The sequence below is a fragment of the Alosa pseudoharengus genome, unplaced genomic scaffold (assembly GCF_046254945.1).
Source record: "Alosa pseudoharengus isolate Yale_2024_CS ecotype anadromous, Long Island Sound unplaced genomic scaffold, YU_APseudo_1.1 YU_APseudo_1.1_scf_13, whole genome shotgun sequence".
Taxonomy (NCBI): domain Eukaryota; kingdom Metazoa; phylum Chordata; class Actinopteri; order Clupeiformes; family Clupeidae; genus Alosa; species Alosa pseudoharengus.
Window position 1 is genome coordinate 1442707 of NW_027468598.1, and position 17166 is coordinate 1459872.

Consider the following 17166-nt stretch of genomic DNA (forward strand, 5'->3'; position numbering starts at 1 on the left):
TATCGAAATAAAACTGAAATGAACCGGTCGTTATATCGATTTACTTGTTACGAATCGGTTCACAACCTTTCCTGCTCGCTCAGACTACGTTTCAAGCAGCGCGTTCATCCCACGTCCGGTTTTGAAACTATACGTGGCACAGAATTGTGGGTAATGCAGTTCGTTTTTGGCTACATTCATTACCCAAAGTTGTCAAATTACCTCATTACCCATACATCTACTGCAACTTAAGCACGTGATAACTCGCACTCGGCCGTTTGTTTTACAGTTTTTACTCTTTTGTTTTTCAAAATCCAGCGCAAAATTAAACACTAAACAGCAACAATAGTCTGTAGAGTATAGCCTTACGTTTGATGAAGGGATTTCCTTAATGTTAAATAATAATTTGGCCCATGCTAAAACGATGCACAAATTATTAGCCAATTATTTTGTTCATATTCACTCAGACTTGTGGCATTATAGGTTTCTGCATTAGGTCTACCGTTGGAACAAAATAAACCCAAAGAGTTGACATTGATATGTAGGCCTATTTTATTCTTGTAGGCTATATGAGAAAAGGCCAAGAGTGTCTTAAGCACTGTTTTATTTTATTTCGGTATTGTCTTACCTCAACAAGGCTACAGCTCCATGAAAACAATCAGATATAACTCTATAAAATCTATAAAGTCTATAAAAAAATATGTTGTATTTGGCTGCTGTGTTTGACTGAAATGTAGACTATTCTTTTTTAATTTCAATACAGTATATGAAACAAACCTCAGTTTAGATAATCACATTCACACATTTCTTGGCCTAATTGACAACCATGACCATGATAACTGATAATATAAAATGAATGTGCACCTTGAGCAAATGATAAAAAATCTTTCAGAATGCTTTCCATTCTTGAACTGCATCGAATTACATCGAATCGCATCGCATCGAATCGTACTGAATCGTTTTTTATGAACATGTATCTTTTCTTGTATCGAATCATGCTATGTATCTAGATGCGAATCGTATCATCTTTTACATGAGAGATTCACACCCCTACCAAATATGCATTGTGGGCATGTGAATATCATCATTACCATAATAATTAACAACCTGTGAGGTTTGACCAATGCCAATCAATCCATGATGGGTTTATCACATATTTAACACATAGTTTATGTGGCGTTGTTTGTAAATTCATCATATCGATTACATCAAAAAAAGCTTTGCATTTTAGAATCAATGACATCTTGGCATCATACAACTTTGACATAAATTGGATCAATCGTCTAGGAAAAGTGCGTAAAAATTGATCATGTCCACAACGCACAAAATCTCAATTACCTCACTTCCTGTGGTTGTGGCTTATGCCATGTATATACAAACGTTGTTTGTTTTGGGGAGGTACACCTACCAAATTTGGTGTCTGTAGGTGAAACTATATGCTAACCACAAGTCACAGTACATAGGGGGGCGCTAGAGAGTCCCTTGGCCACATCCCCGGTCAAGCCTTTGTTTCTGAGTATTTATTGAGACTCCTGATGTGTGTGACAAATTTCATGAATTTACAGAGGCAACATATTTAAATGAAACTTATCGCCATTTCAACATATTACAACATGTGAAAAATATCTTTGCACTATAACATCAGCAACATCTATACCACATTTAACATGAATCGAATGAACCCCATACATGAAATGTGTCGGAACACAATCTCTAAACTAAATGTCCCAGGTAATGTGTATTCTGTGTAATCCGGTGTCCTGATGAGGTTGTTTTTTGCCAATTGTTTTACAGACGTTCTGAAGTCGAACAAGTGAAATCAAAAGCAGATTACACCCTATTATTTTCAAATATTTCATTGCGATTCATTTTTTATCTTAACCGTATGTGAACTTCAAGTTCAAGTTTATTTATATAGCACATTATCATACAAAATGTCATTCAATGTGCCTAAAAGAAACAAAATAAAAGATTAACAGCAATAATAATAGTAATAAATACAATAAAATAATAAAAGAGATCAAGGGGGAAATAAGACTGAATGAATAGGAGGTAAAATATTAATTAATAAATAAATAAATAAAAATAAACCTAAAAACTAATCAATAAATGCAGAATGAAAGTTCAGGTTTTAGTTTCTTTTTAAAACAGTCTAGTGTTGGGGAAAATGTAATATCTATTGGAAGCTGATTCCAGCGCTGTGTGGCATAATAGCTAAATGCCATTTTCCTTGTTTGGTTTTAACCCTGGGGACTATTAATTGACAGGTTCCAGTACATCTATACTCCATACTAGGTGTATATTGGGGAAGCATTTCAGAAAAATATTTGGGGCCAAGTCCATTCAGTGACTTATATACTAGGAGTAGAACCTTGAAATCAATTCTGAAATTAACTGGGAGCCAATGTAAAGATTTAAGAATGGGTGTAATATGATCTCTCTTTTTAGTCTTGGTTAACAGTCTAGCAGCAGCGTTTTGAATTTAATCTGTCTAATGGACTTCTTGGGCAGGCCAGTTAGGAGACTATTACAATAATCTACCCTACAGGATATGAAAGCATGAATAAGCTTTTCTAAATCCTGTCTAGAAACAAAATCTCTGATCTTAGCTATGTTTCTGAGATGCCAGAATACTGATTTAGTTATGCTTTTGATGTGATCACAGTGTTTCCCACAGAATTGGATTCAATTTGTGGCGGTAGCTGACTTGGACAGCTGACTATGCAATGCTTCTATGTGGCAACAACAATCCTTCAACAATCGTGAATATTTTGTTAAATGCACATGCAGAGGACTGGCAGCGGGCTACGAGAGAGAGTGGGGCGGGGCAAGGAAAGGCTGTGTGCGTAAAAAGCGCAGCTCAATGGCAATGCAAGGATTTGACCTTATATTTAATTTAAATTAAATTAAATTAAATGAAACATAGAATATTAATCTGTGGCGGCCGATTTTTATTTCGTGGCGCCCCGCCACAGATTAGTCAATGTATGGGAAACACTGGATCATTCATAGTCAGGTCTCCATCTAAGATGACTCCCAAGTTTCTTACATGAGTCCTAGTTGTATGTGCTTTAGATTCTAAGTAAGCACCTATTTGTGCTCTATCCTCTTTGTTACCAAATAAAATAATCTCAGTTTTGCTCTGATTAAGTTGTAAAAAATGCTGCTGCATCCACGTATTTACTTTTTCAAGGCAAAGACATAAGGAGTCAATAGGACTCAATTTATTTGGTAACAATGCAAGGTAGATCTGCGTGTCGTCTGCATAGCTATGATATGCAATCTTTTACTCTTGAAATATTTCACCAAGGGGGAGCATGTACAAATTAAATAAGAGTGTCCCAAGAATGGATCCCTGTGGCACCCCATATGGCATAGTATGTTTCTCAGATACATAGGTACCAATAGAAACAAAATACTCTCTGTGATCTAAATAAGACTTAAACCATCTAAGGACAGTATCAGAAAGCCCTACACAACATTCTAGTCGGTTGAGAAGTAATACATGATCAACCGTATCGAAAGCTGCACTAAGGTCTAACATTACCAGGACAGTTGTTTTACCTGAGTCTGTATGGCGGATATCATTTAATACCTTTACAAGTGCAGTTTCGGTACTGTGGTGTTGCCGAAAGCCTGATTGTAGTTGATCATAGATGCCATTTGTATTTAAATAGTTATTGACTTCACACATTTGTATTGATTTTTAGCCAATTAACATGCATCATTACATCCCTAATGTATATTCATATGTGTAAACCTTTCTATATAATTTGCAACTGTTATTATGACCGCCGCGCAGCGAAGCGGCGGTCATATAGGTTTAGTCAGATTTATTTTTTTATTTTTTTATTTATTTATTTATTTATTTATTTTTTTGCATGTCCAAATTTCCATCAAGGATTCCCGGGACACTGTAAGACCGGGGTACACGAAACTTGGTGGGCATGTAACCCCACATGGATAGCATGGAACCTCCTGTTTTCGTTTTGATCTGTAGCCCCCCCGCTGGACTGGACCCCCCGAAAGGAGGGTAGGGCAGACACAGTTTTCTGTGAATATCTCGAGAACCGTAGGGTTTAGGAGGAACATTTTTTTTTTGTATGTTGATCTCAAAGGGCCATGTCAACCCATTCCATAACCACTCATTTCATGTATAGCGCCACCTAGTTAAACACAAAAAAATAAAAATGAGGTGTTGTAATCGCAGTTATCTGTGACCTAACATAGTCAAAACTGCACGAAATTGGAAGTGTAGGATAATTATTACACCCTCTGAATGCACGCCAAGTTTCGTGGAATTCCATTCATGGGGGGCCACACAATAAATTAATTTATGTTACTATATACCAACTGGCCTGTAGGTGGCCGGAGACAGTTTTCTGTGAATATCTCGAGAACCGTAGGGCCTAGGAGATCCACCTTTTTTTGTCAACCTATCCCATTACCACTTATTTCATGTATAGCGCCACCTAGTTAAAAATTAAAAAGCAAAACATTAGGTGTTTTCATCACAATATCTCTGGCTGACATCGTCAAAACTGCACGAAATTGAAAGTGTAGGATCATTATGACACCCTCCGAATGCATGCCAAGTTTCGTGGACTTTCGTTCATGGGGGGCCTTACAATAAAATAATGTATGTGTACATTTAGTGACCGTACGCCAACAAGGATTCCCGGGACACTGAAAGACCGGGGTACACGAAACTTGGTGGGCATGTAACCCCACATGGATAGCATGGAACCATCACTTTTCTTGAGAACCGTAGGGCCTAGGATGACCAATTTTTTGCGTATGTTTGCCTCCAGGGGTCATGTAAACCCATTCCATATGCATACATGTGCATAAACAGATACACACGCACACACATACATTCACAGTAATCCTACGTATGACACATACTCACACAGTAGACATATATACGCATGCATGCACATGCACACACACACACCCACCCACACACACATAAACATAAACATGTACACGCACACATGCACACAATTCAAGAATTTCTCAGAATTATGAACAGGCAAGATGGGGGTGGGGTTGTATATATATACTTGTTGTCTAGCAGATACCAGTGAGAATTGAGTGTGTATAATGCAATTCAGTGAGACAGTTAGAATCATATATGCCTTTCAGCGTGATTTATTTTTGTGGAAAACATGTGCTGGACTGGGCGGCGGTCATATTTTTTACCGCTCTGCGGTACATCTAGTTTTTGTACATATCACTACATCCACTGTGTACTATTAGATTGAATGAATAAAAGATGTGTGACTGTGTGAAAGTCTGTTGTATGTATGCAGTGGTATAGTCTAGTTAGCTCAGTGTTGAGAAACAACAGAGTATGCAACAGGATCACATATTTAAGGGATTATATTTTGGCTTGTTATTTAGGCCAAGACTTCAAATCAAATTAAAATATTCTTTAAATCAAACCATATAGCCTTTGTGTCTTTCAGGTGGTTCCTTTCTTCCCCCCTCCCTGTTCATATTGATAGCTTAAATGGAAAACAAATCAGGCAGCATCTTTTAAGCCAGTATAGGTTCTAATTTCTTGACTGTGTTATGCAGGCTATAACTAGGGCTGTAACGATATGTGATTCAAAACCGAAATCGCGACACTCATATCCATGAACCTGTGTTGTTTCACGCAGTGCTAAGCAACACACATCTCCCGCTTTACTTCCTGGTAGCCTACGTTTTCCAAAATAATTAATAATTTCATACCTCTCGTTGCTTTCATTGTAGACTATGTGTTCAACTTTAAAAATTACAAAGAAGTCTGCACACTAGAGCTCAACACAGATCAACACAACAGTCCAAAAAGGCCAAGGTCAGTTCATAGAAAGGGACGCAAGTCAAACTCTTCATTCATTCCTCTAGGGGCTAGAGTGTCCAGTGTGTAAATCCAAAACGCTTCTTTTTTTAGAAGTAAAGAGTTAATATCACCCCCTAGTGGGTGTTTTGACCACTTCTATTCCACAGTAGCGCAGTGAAGAAACAGTGCTCTCACAATCGGTCTTCACTGCGCTACTGTGGAATAGAAGTGGTCAAAACACCCACTAGGGGTGTTTCTATGAACTGACCTTGGCCTTTTTGGACTGTTGTGTTGATCTGTAGCATGGTGTAATATAGGGTGACCAGACGTCCCGAAAAATTCGGGACAGTCCCGATATTCAAGCAGTTGTCCCGAATCCCGAATCCTGCTCTAATTGTCCCGAAAATTATACTCAATCAGAATACTGAGTAGTTATTTTCTGATAAACATTAAAAACTGTCCGTAGAGAGTCTGAGTCGACTGCATGCAGCCCCCGACGGCAGCTAAGTGTCTGGATGCAGCCCGGCTACTTTGTTTCTTTTTGACGTTCTATAATTAGGCGCGAATATGCACTGATTTCGCGAAGCCGAGGACATTGAATGTGCAGGCAGCGCAGCAGGCAGAGCCAGCGTGTGTGCAAAAAAAATACGTCGGATGTTCGGCCTAATGTCCATGTCGTTTTAACATAATCTACTTAATCTAACAATCATTTTGTATTCTTACTTAATGACCCATAATTTTGGCAAGGCTTGTTATTAGCTTTAGGCTATTATCCTTATTCTGAAAGGTCTGATTTGCACTGTTACGCAGTCATTGTTTTTTTTTTCCCCCACAATGACATTTTGAGTTCATGATTTCTCTGTTGTATTTTGAGGCAGACTTGATGTTTGAATAAAAATTCCCCCCCCCCCCCGCGAAAAAAAAAAAGCGTCCCGAATTTCAGCCAATCTCATCTAGTCACCCTAGTGTAATATCTTTCTGATCCTGAATTCCAATCTGTTAGTTTTGTCCTGATCGGTTCCTTCTTTGATGTTGTTCATGCTGTATATATCACACATATTGATGTGGCTGCCTGTAACATTTATGTAATTTTTGCATTATTCATTACTCCTCAATGTGATCTATTGGTACTATCTGGTATATGAGTGCATTGAAATACTGTTGTGCTTTGTGTTATTTATTGCACGTTGGCACTTTATTGTATTGTATTTATTGCATTTTTGCACACTGCATTTTGCTCACTAGCACTTGAAGCACTTTGCACTCGGCACTTTAATCACTTGCATCATGTGATGTCAGGTGTTCAATTAGTATGGGCTGCTAGGTACCTGTCTTATGTCTGAGGAAGGGCAGTGTGTCCCGAAACGTCACATGTGGTGAATAAAAGAAAAAATTAATGGAGCTCTAGTGTGCGGACTTCTTTGTAATTTTTATTGTCACTTTTTGAGTCCAGCACCTACTTTTTTAACATTTAGATGTGCGCACCTTTTTCTACATTATGTGTTCAACTTTACCAAACAGTATAGAAGTAAACCCCCTCTCCTTGCCCCGCTCTCTCTCGCTCTCCCTCCCTCTCTCTCTCGCGCTCAATGGACACACGCAACTCGGCCAACACAATCTAAACTAGATGTACCGCATAGCGGTAGAAAATATGACTGCCGCTCAGTCCTGTACATCCATTCCGCGAAAATAAATCATATTAATGAATGAAATGAATTGAATCTTCTACTCCATCCCCCACTCTTGAAACTTTTGTGTATGCTTGTTTGGAATGTGTGTTTGCACACAAAGTAGCCTACTGGCGCTGCAAAGGTGAATAGATTTGTAGCACTTGCCAAAAAATTTGTAGCATTGTTATAAAACCTTTAAAATATCTAAACAATCACAAGTAGGGCAGTTTATCACAGTCCATCCATTGCAACTGGACTGATGAAAGGTACACCTGTAGGTTACATTGTATTTGGGAAAAGCAGAAGGTAGCAGCATAATGTATTTATTTATTTATTATTAAACAAAACAATCCCTGTCAGTTCCATACAGTTTTCAACAGCTATCAAGAAGAGAGGTCATGTCATGGATTTTTGTGAATGTTTCTTCTTCTACATATGCATAAGTTTAGTCATCTAGTTCATATGATATTCAGCTTTATTGTCAATGCACAAATTAAATACCAGTAGTCTAAAACAAAATGCCGTTTTACCCAGTGTTGCAAATAACTGACATGTCCAAAAGGGCCTTCATGAAATGCGTTGCTAGACTGTTCATACACATTTTAACGGGCCAAGTTGAAGAGCTACTGTCCGTTATTGTTTGTGCAAATAATATGCTGATTCATGTTCCCTTGCATTTTGCAACTATGAGGTCCATGGTTAGTCTGGCTTTCGCCAGACCAAGCTCAATCTTTTAAGAAATCGAAAAGGAATCGCCGGCAGATCAAGCTGAGTTCACCCAGCCTAATCCATGGTAGGCGCCCGATAGAAATATTGTTTACTGGCGCCCCCCCCCCGTGACGTGTTCGCCCCCGGTTTCAGAGCTATTCTAAATGCAAAAATGCATAGAGGGAGTTATGACAAAACCGTGACTGTTAACATAAGCTATATAAGGTAGGCCCTATGCTAGGCCTATTACACAACATAAATTGTCACTAGGCTATGCTGGCGACCCAAATAAAATCTCCTTTGGGAACCAATGGCTTACAGCATCAAGTGGACTTAAGCTGCCACCTCTTGGCGAAAAGTTAATAGTTTTGCATATCAGTACATTTCACGCAGCTGTGTTAATCAAGGCGCGAATGAAGTGGACACTTCTAAATGGAACCCAACCCACTGTACAGTAGCTCAAGGTCTATGGCTAAAGCAGCCATAATAAAAGCGTGATCATTGTTTGGATACTTCACACACACGTGTTTTTTAATCGCATAGACTACAACTACCAAGCTGGAATCAAAGCACATCGACTCCCCTCTCACACCCACGCACTTCGAACAAACAAAAAGCATCTCAGTCTCACGGTATTAGCCATAGGCTAAACTGTATCGGACCGGTGTAAGGTTGGTACTAAATCATCCATCGCAAAGAAGGATTTTTGTAGCACGTGCAACAAATATGTGTAGGTACAGCCCTGCCCTGGATACATCTCTCAACATGCGCTCTAAAACATTTGTTTTAAATGGAGATGTAGATCATCACGGGTGCGTTAATAAATTGACATTGCGGCGAGTTGACACAAATGATTCACTTTGACGAATTTATGTAGTTTCAGTCCTAGTTACTTTACTTTGAGCCATGCTCTTCCTTACTTGAATCACCTTTGAAAATAAAGGGTTGAAGTAGCCTATATGGGTGTTTGGGAATGAACGTTGACTCAGATGCTTTTTGAGACTTTGAGCAGAAATGTCCCAGCCCGTTGTTTAGGATGCATCATATAGACAGGTTATCTTTCAGGAAGCCTATATATTTTACATTAGAAAACCATCACGTAGCGAACGTGTTGTGGCTAACTCACTTAGCTCCTGTTAGTAGCCTAGGTTATGGTCATAAGCAAATGAGGTGACAGTCGAAAGATACAATTAGTGGTGTTATCAATTTGCTTGGTAGCCTATAACAACCGCATTTATGGTTTTCTACAAATACATCAATAATGAAATGGGCCTCCATCACTCAACCAATGCTAATGGTAGCCTAACATTATTTTACCTATGTCCTAGGATATAACCATAGACATATAATGTCTATGGGATATAACTTGTATAAGATTAACGTAGCCTACCTGCAGTAAAAACCAAGCATGTCCGATAAACATTCTCAGATTTATTTCGGCTTCAAGAAGAAATGGGAATTACATTTCATGTGGAAATCGTCCTATCCTTATTAGACGTTCTCTGCGGTAAACTACAGTCCTTGTAGGAAGCGTCCATTGTTTTTCCAACCCACTTTTTAACTTCCAACAAAATTACGTCTCACTGCAACGATGCGCCATCTAGTGGACAAACGACTACGTATCGCCAATACTGGAAATGCAGCCATGATAATGATGATGAATATTTGGCTTTTCTTTCATCCTACTAAATTTGTAATTATGTATTGGCCGTTCTAATTGCCAAAAACGGTAGTATGTGCGTGCCTGTGTGTGTGTGCATGTGTGCACCGTCATCTACAGGCCAATGAGTGTACATTCACTAAATGTACACATATCCTACATTTTTTTAGACCCCCCCATGGATGAAATTCTACGAAACTTGGCATACCCCCAGAGAATGCACATCATACACATAAAATTTGGTGCAGTTCTGAACATCTTAACCCTTTAGGCGCCAGAGGTTTTTTTCCGAAACGATACATTTTGACATCTTCATTTCAAAAGGCTATATAAGTGATAAGAGATAGAGACTTTCTGTAAATTAGAGAAATATTAAGGATGGCCCAAAGTTTATGTAGAGATTAAATGTTTATATTTAATTTGCATATTATGTTGTCATATGGTGGCGGCCATCTTGGATTATAGAATTTTCATGAAAAGTCGCATGTTTGAATGATAAAATGCACCACTTCTTTCCCCCCAAAATGTCCCTCACCTTCTGTATGCTATATTGCACAATACTGAATGCTCAGGTAAATAGTAAGTAGTGAACAAACTGTAAATCATTACTAATAAATGGCAGAAACAAACCAAATGCATGTAGCGGTAGACTGGCCTTTTGCTGTAGATATTTTCCATTTACTACATACAGTAGGCACTCTGATTCCATGTATGGGGCACATATATATTATTCAGATGACACACAAACACAAGTAGACAACACCTGTTTAGTTCAAAAGCTCATTTGCCACGGCAAGGCACAGATCAGGAGTGAGATGACGAGACAAGACAAGAGACAATGTTAGTATTTTTTTTCTTTTTGTTGTTTTCGTTGATGTTTTTTTGTTTTTTTCTTAGCTGACAAAGACACACACATCACAAGGACATGAACACACAAAAAGGAACACATAGTGTATGTCCTAAATGATCAGGGAAATAGATAGCAAATCAACAGTGTAAATCATTACTAATAAATGGCTGACATTTTTTTTTATGTAGCAGGCCTTTTGCTGTAGAGATAATGACTCCCTATCCCTATCCATACAGGGCATTCCCATCATCTTGTGATAGACTATGCAAGTCAAGTCAAGTCAAGTCAGATTTATTTGTATAGCGCATTTAACATGCACAGAGTGCAACCCAAAGCGCTCCACATATCAATTTCAATTTCAATTTCAATTTATTGTGCTTATAGAGCGCCAAAACATAACACATGTATCATGGCGCTTTACAGAATGTAGGCAATCAGAGAAAGAAGGAAAGAAAGGAAGAAAAGGAAAGCAAGAGAGAGGCCCATGGGTAACAGGGGCGAGGAAAAACTCCCTAGAATTGGAGATATATATAGGAAGAAACCTCGAGCAGATCCACGACTCAAGGGCCTGACCCATCTGCCTAGGGTCAGTACATGACAGTAAGGTCTGTATACATGACAAATGCATATGATAGTCGGGTGTAGAGAATAAGATATGGTGTTAAGCACTTGAGCTGAAAGTTACAAGAGGTGGGATGATTACGTATCCGTTATGGTAATTCGTTATTCCTGATTTAGTGACAGAAAGTTCAATAGTCCAGCATTGGGATTGTCCAGGGGAAGGGAGTTTTCGAGGGGCATGTGGTGGGTTGGTGGATGGGCCAGTAATCCGGGCAGAGTTGTCATAGGCTGGTGGTGGGTCGCTAGGCTGTACGGGCCAGGAGTCCAGATAGGGGGCAGTAATAGGGCAGTCGAGGATGGGACTTCAGGTGAGATGGGTGAGAGGAGGGCCAACACACGGATGGTTGATGACTGGTGATGATATACCTCACAAGTGAGGTACAGTAAGGGGGAAGAAAGAGAGATGTAGAGTGGGTTAGTATATAAGACATATAAGACATTGTCATTGACACAGACTAACAAAGACAATAGATGCCGGACGGAGCGGCGTAGTCGCCAGCGCACCCGTGACACCAAGACATACATTTAAGAAATAACAAACACAAAAGATGCCGGACGGAGCGGCGTAGTCGCCAGCGTACCCGTGACACCAAGACATACAAGACATACAACAAACAAATTAATAAATAAAATAAATAAAAAATAAAAATAAAATTAGTCCAATTTCCAACCGGCTGAAAATGTCCAAGGGCAAAGATGACCCGCGTGAAAACTGCGCACAGCTGTGTCTTCACGATGCAACACCAACAAAGTTCTTTATAACTGACCAACCCGGAGAATTCACTGGCAGTCTGGAGAGCACTGGGAGGACAAGACAGTTCGAATTTGTGATGGGCGACCCTGCTGATTATCAGCTCGGTGGTCCTAGACAGTGACCGTTTGTTGTTTCATGGTTGACGCTGTCATCAGAGTTTCTTAGCACTCAATCCAGACTCCAGGCACCGGTAGATGCTAGCATGGCAGCTCGCAAGTCAGCCGCAGCTCGGTGGTCGTGGCAGCTGCAGATCTCTTGCAGATTGACGTTAGGCCCCCTTGCTGAGCAATCCCTCCGTCCAGACATTGGATGTGCATCGTCACGGATGCATGAGGGACTTCAGAGACATAAGGCAGGCTAGCCAAGGCGCTCATCAGCCCAATGGAAGCTGGTTAACGTTAACTTGACGTTGATGGTGTCAGCCGAGTTTGTTAAACAGAAAAAAGGACTAAGAATAACACAAAAACGATCGAAAATAACATGAATAAAGAGTGATTACATTTAACTAGAAAAATAAATACAAAAAATTAACAGAACATTACATAAAATTACGAACATTACATAAATACAAACAAAAACATGATGCCAGACGGAGCGGCGTGTCTCGCCAGCGTCCCCGTAACCTAGCAATGCATGACCTAATGTGTGTGTGTGTGTGTGTGTGTGTGGGAGAGGGAGAGAGCGTGTCACCACCTCCACCATGCGAGCAGCATGGCCAGATCTGCCTCGCGCGCGCCGAGTGGAGAGAATTTGCGCAGCTCGGACTAGGCCTACTGTCATTCTCACTCCCCACACTGCCACTACGTTCCCCCCTAACTGTCCTATGAGCACTTCGACCTCGTCTAACATACCCAGTGGCATTAGACAAAGGCTCCACCACGTTACTGTCGCCGCGATTGTGGAGAGGCACACGTTCAGAAGACAGAAGCTAACGCTATGGACATTAGGCTACCTCCAGCCTCGTTCGCCACACCACTAACACCCTGCTAACTTCCCGGTGAACACTCCGAACCTGTGAAACATTATTCCCACCAGTGACATTGGGCAAACGATTCAACGTTTGTGCTTGGTATGGAGTAAACTCTCACTTTGTCCAGCTGCATCATTGCAAGGCAGGGACGCATCTGAAGCCTCACTAAACGAATCACCGTCATTTTCTGAAGGCAGATATTCCCCTTCAGAATCAGGGTCCGCGAATAGAAGACCCAACACTTCATTTCAGGTAAACATTTTTGATGCCATTAGACGATAATCTAATGCAAATACTCGCTGACGTTGACAATATCGCTCTGACAAAGTGGCTCACACGCACACTAGCTCCGGTATTGCACGCACTGATTCAATGCGCTGTAGCTCAAAAGTTTTGTTTAAAGCGTGACCTTTTTCGGACTCGGGGATGACGTATGACATGTCTGCCATCTAGTGGAGTGGATGTCGAACGAAATATGACATCCTATTTGACTAAATCGGCCGTTTTATTCAGTACCGCATCTTGTCGAGTAAACTCGACAGTGGCGCCTAGAGGGTTAACTGAAGATAGGGGTGATTAAAGCAGAATGATATTGCATTTTCATTTTTTACCGTGGGGGTGCAAATCACAAATGAGTGGTTATGGGCCAGGTTGATGTGGGCCCTTGAGACCAACATACCATAAAAAGATCTTCATCCTCAGTGCCACGGTTCAGGTAGTTATTTAGGAAAAACTGCATTTTTGGGGTTTCGGGGGGCCCAGCGCGGTGGGGGAAATTTTTCCGTAAAAGTAGTGGGGCTACATACCCACCAAATTTCATGTGCCCCGGTGTTTCGGTGCCCCGGGTATCGTTGACCAAAATTTCAGGAAGTAGATGACGGGGGGGAAAAAAAAAAAAAAAAAAAAAAACTTTGACAATCCCTATATGACCGCTTCGCTGCGGTCATAATAAATGTGGCGGTCATAATAAAACATTCACAATCGTGAAAGCAAGGACGCATAGAAGACGACTAGCTAAATCACTATTAAATCCGCTTAGCTTCATTAGCATGCTGCACATATTTATTTAAAACTCTTGCATTCAAGTTGACTGATCATTTCAATACCAATGTTTCCCAAAAGAGCCTGTCCCAAGGAGAACAAGTATTACCTTGAAACTTAAACACACATGGGAAAACTGAACAGTCCAATCAGTAGAATATGTTAAGCTAGCCAACTACCAGCTACTTTGTTTACAATGTGTCCAGGCTTCAACCAGACAGCTGAATTAAAGAGGTAGAGTTGTAATAGAAGATAGTAGGCCTAGGCCAGGGGTCGTCAACCCGCGGCTCTGGCTCTTTGATCCCTCTGATGCGGCTCAGCTCTTGAAAATAATTATTTGATAATTATTTATTTAATTAAAATGTAGGCTATTTTATTTTAGTTCGTTTATTTTCAAAATGTAATATTTTAGGTCTATCTGAGTAGCCTAATTTAGCCTAGGCCTAACTTTCCACCTCACTTGACTCCATAAGTAGCCTGCACAATATTGTTACATTCGCGTTCCATGTCAATATCAAATAAAATCACCGATTTCCCTCCATTTCAGTCAACGAGAACACTTTAATTGTTATTGTTGATGTGTGCGACTGATTCTGAAAACGCGAAATGAACTGCCCGTTATATATCGCACACTGCAACTGTTCGGTTCCACTTGCATGTGAGAAATCTTTCTCACATATGAAAAATATAAAGACAAACATGCGCTCGCAAAACCGTCACATCCATAACGGCAACACAATGCCATGGTATTTAGTTGGCGTTATGGATATGACAGTTTTGCGTGGAGTTGCCCTTAAATGGTGACAGCCTCAATTCTGGCATGAAACTTCACCTCACTGAATATGAGCCAGCCAGACTCCAAGGCCATCACCAAATCTAATCTCTGGTAGGCCTAATGTTCAATTTCGCCAATGACATGTCAACGAAAATTGAGTGTTGTGTTGTTAGCTATGATGTTACTTTGCATACCAAAGGACACTGGAAAAATAAGGGGTGGTGTTTAGCCTACATGGGAAGCCTAAGGCCTATACTTCGTCATTCCACTTTACATTTCAAGTTACATGCACATTAAAACTAGTAGAAAATGTATTTAAAAATCTCTGTTGAATGAGTAACTATATCCAAACTTTTTCTTGTAACTGTCTTTATGTGGCTCTTCTGAGATTAAAAAAATAATAAATTTGGTAAAAGTGGCTCTCCAGGCAAAAAAGGTTGCCGACCCCTGGCCTAGGCTATAGGCTAATCTGTATAAAGATCTGTCATTTAAGCGCGATAGAGGGAGCTACGAGTTTTGGGAGGAGCGTTTCTTATGTAGGCATAACTTAAGCACCTTTCCAGCTACGCACTCCGTGGGGCTGTATTAAGGTTGAGCGCAACTACAAGGTGAAACAGCATATTGCATGATAGTTCTAAATACATGTAGGTTACACATAACGTTAGAAATGAACATTGCAGTATCAAATTTGGTGCTTAATATACTGATACAGCTTCATGTTTTTCCCCATTACAGTGTCACACGGTGGCATATTTCCTGACATTACCTTATCCATGAGGCTACATTGTTAAAGGTGCTCTAAGCGATGCCACACGTTTTTTAGGCTAAAACATTTTATGTCACTTACTGCAAACATCACCTAACCATTCGCTAGCTGTCTGTGTCCTTAATACACTGTAAAAAGATGCGATCTCTGTGGACAGCCCAGGCTACAAAAATGGCAACAAAAACAACCTGGGCAAACCTAGCCCATAAAAACATAACAATCTGCTCTAGCAAATCAGAGTTTCAATTGCACGGGAGCAGCAAGGGAGGGAGGGGGAGGAAGTAGCGAGCTAGTTCTCTGTTTTGGTTTGAAAGTCAATAGAAGCGACGTTACCCAGCATCGCTTAGAGCAGGGGTCCCCAACCTTTTATGTACCATGGACCGGTTTGATTCCTATTTTTTTTTCACGGACCGGGGGGGGGGGGTTCGGGGGTTCCATGTTCCATATGTGTTGTGCATGCATTACTTGAAAAGAACTAGCTCCAGTTATGTATAAACAGTGAAGGTAACGATCTCTTGTGAAAAACGTGAACTTGAAGAAGTGAAAATTGAACAATATGAACTATAAGTGTGAACATGCTTAACAAAATATGGGAACAAAACATGGGAACTAAACGTGCTTTACGAATATAATCAGTGGGAGCCCTGCTTGTTTCCCTGCAACAAGAAGCTTCCATCTGGGGTGATGGAAGACAGCGACACCCTCAGTGTGTTTGAAATGTCCAGTCGATTGCGCAATTTGGTCTTAGTTGCAGTCATTGCTGAAAACCTGGCCTCGCATAGATACGTGGTGGGAAACGTTTTCAGCGCTTTTACGGCTATATCGGGATATTCTGCTTTGGTTTTGATCCAAAAACCCGCCAGAGAGGTTTCCTTATACACACTCTTAAGACCACCGTCATTTGCAATTTCGTTCAACTGCTCTTCCTCCTGCGCTGACAAGTTAGGACTATTCGGGATATTGACTAATGGGTTGCAGACCCACTCATTGGTTTGCCGTGGATCTTTGGAGGATGGGAAGTAACGTTCAAACTCATTTGAAAGCGCAACAAGATGATCGCGCACCAGCTGCGAGAGAAAGGGCCCTGCCTCAGTCTCTCCCAAAACCCCCACTACTCTTTGGAACATATCAAATACACCCCGGTCCACCCGTCGTCCCCACAAATCAAGCTTGGCTTTAAATGCAGCGACTTTATCTGCCAGTTTAAAGTCGTCATTCTCCCCTGGAGTGACAGGTTGAGGTCATTAAGCAACCCGAATATGTCACACAGGTAAGGAGTTTTGACACCCAGTCCTCATCACTAAAATGTGCAGCTAACGGTGACTTTTTTTCTGTAAGAAATCTCTGCAGCGGCTCTCGTAACTCAAACACTCTGGCCAGTGACCTGCTAAAGATGCTTGTTTTTTGTTGCTCATTCTAGTAGTTTAGCGAACTTAGTGTGACACTACCGTTCGCCAAGAACTGATCAAGTGAAGTGAGCTGACCTGAGGCTGCGCAGCGCTGAAGGCAATACTGTATGTACAGTAAAAGTGTTGAAGGCGGGAC

The 17166-nt window shown here is 40.6% G+C and overlaps 1 protein-coding gene across 7 annotated transcripts in view; it reads left to right on the plus strand.

Annotated features, from left to right (window-relative positions):
- exoc3l2b (exocyst complex component 3-like 2b) overlaps window positions 1–17166 on the plus strand; it is a 227356-nt gene that overhangs the window by 184968 nt on the left and 25222 nt on the right. The window lies entirely within an intron of this gene.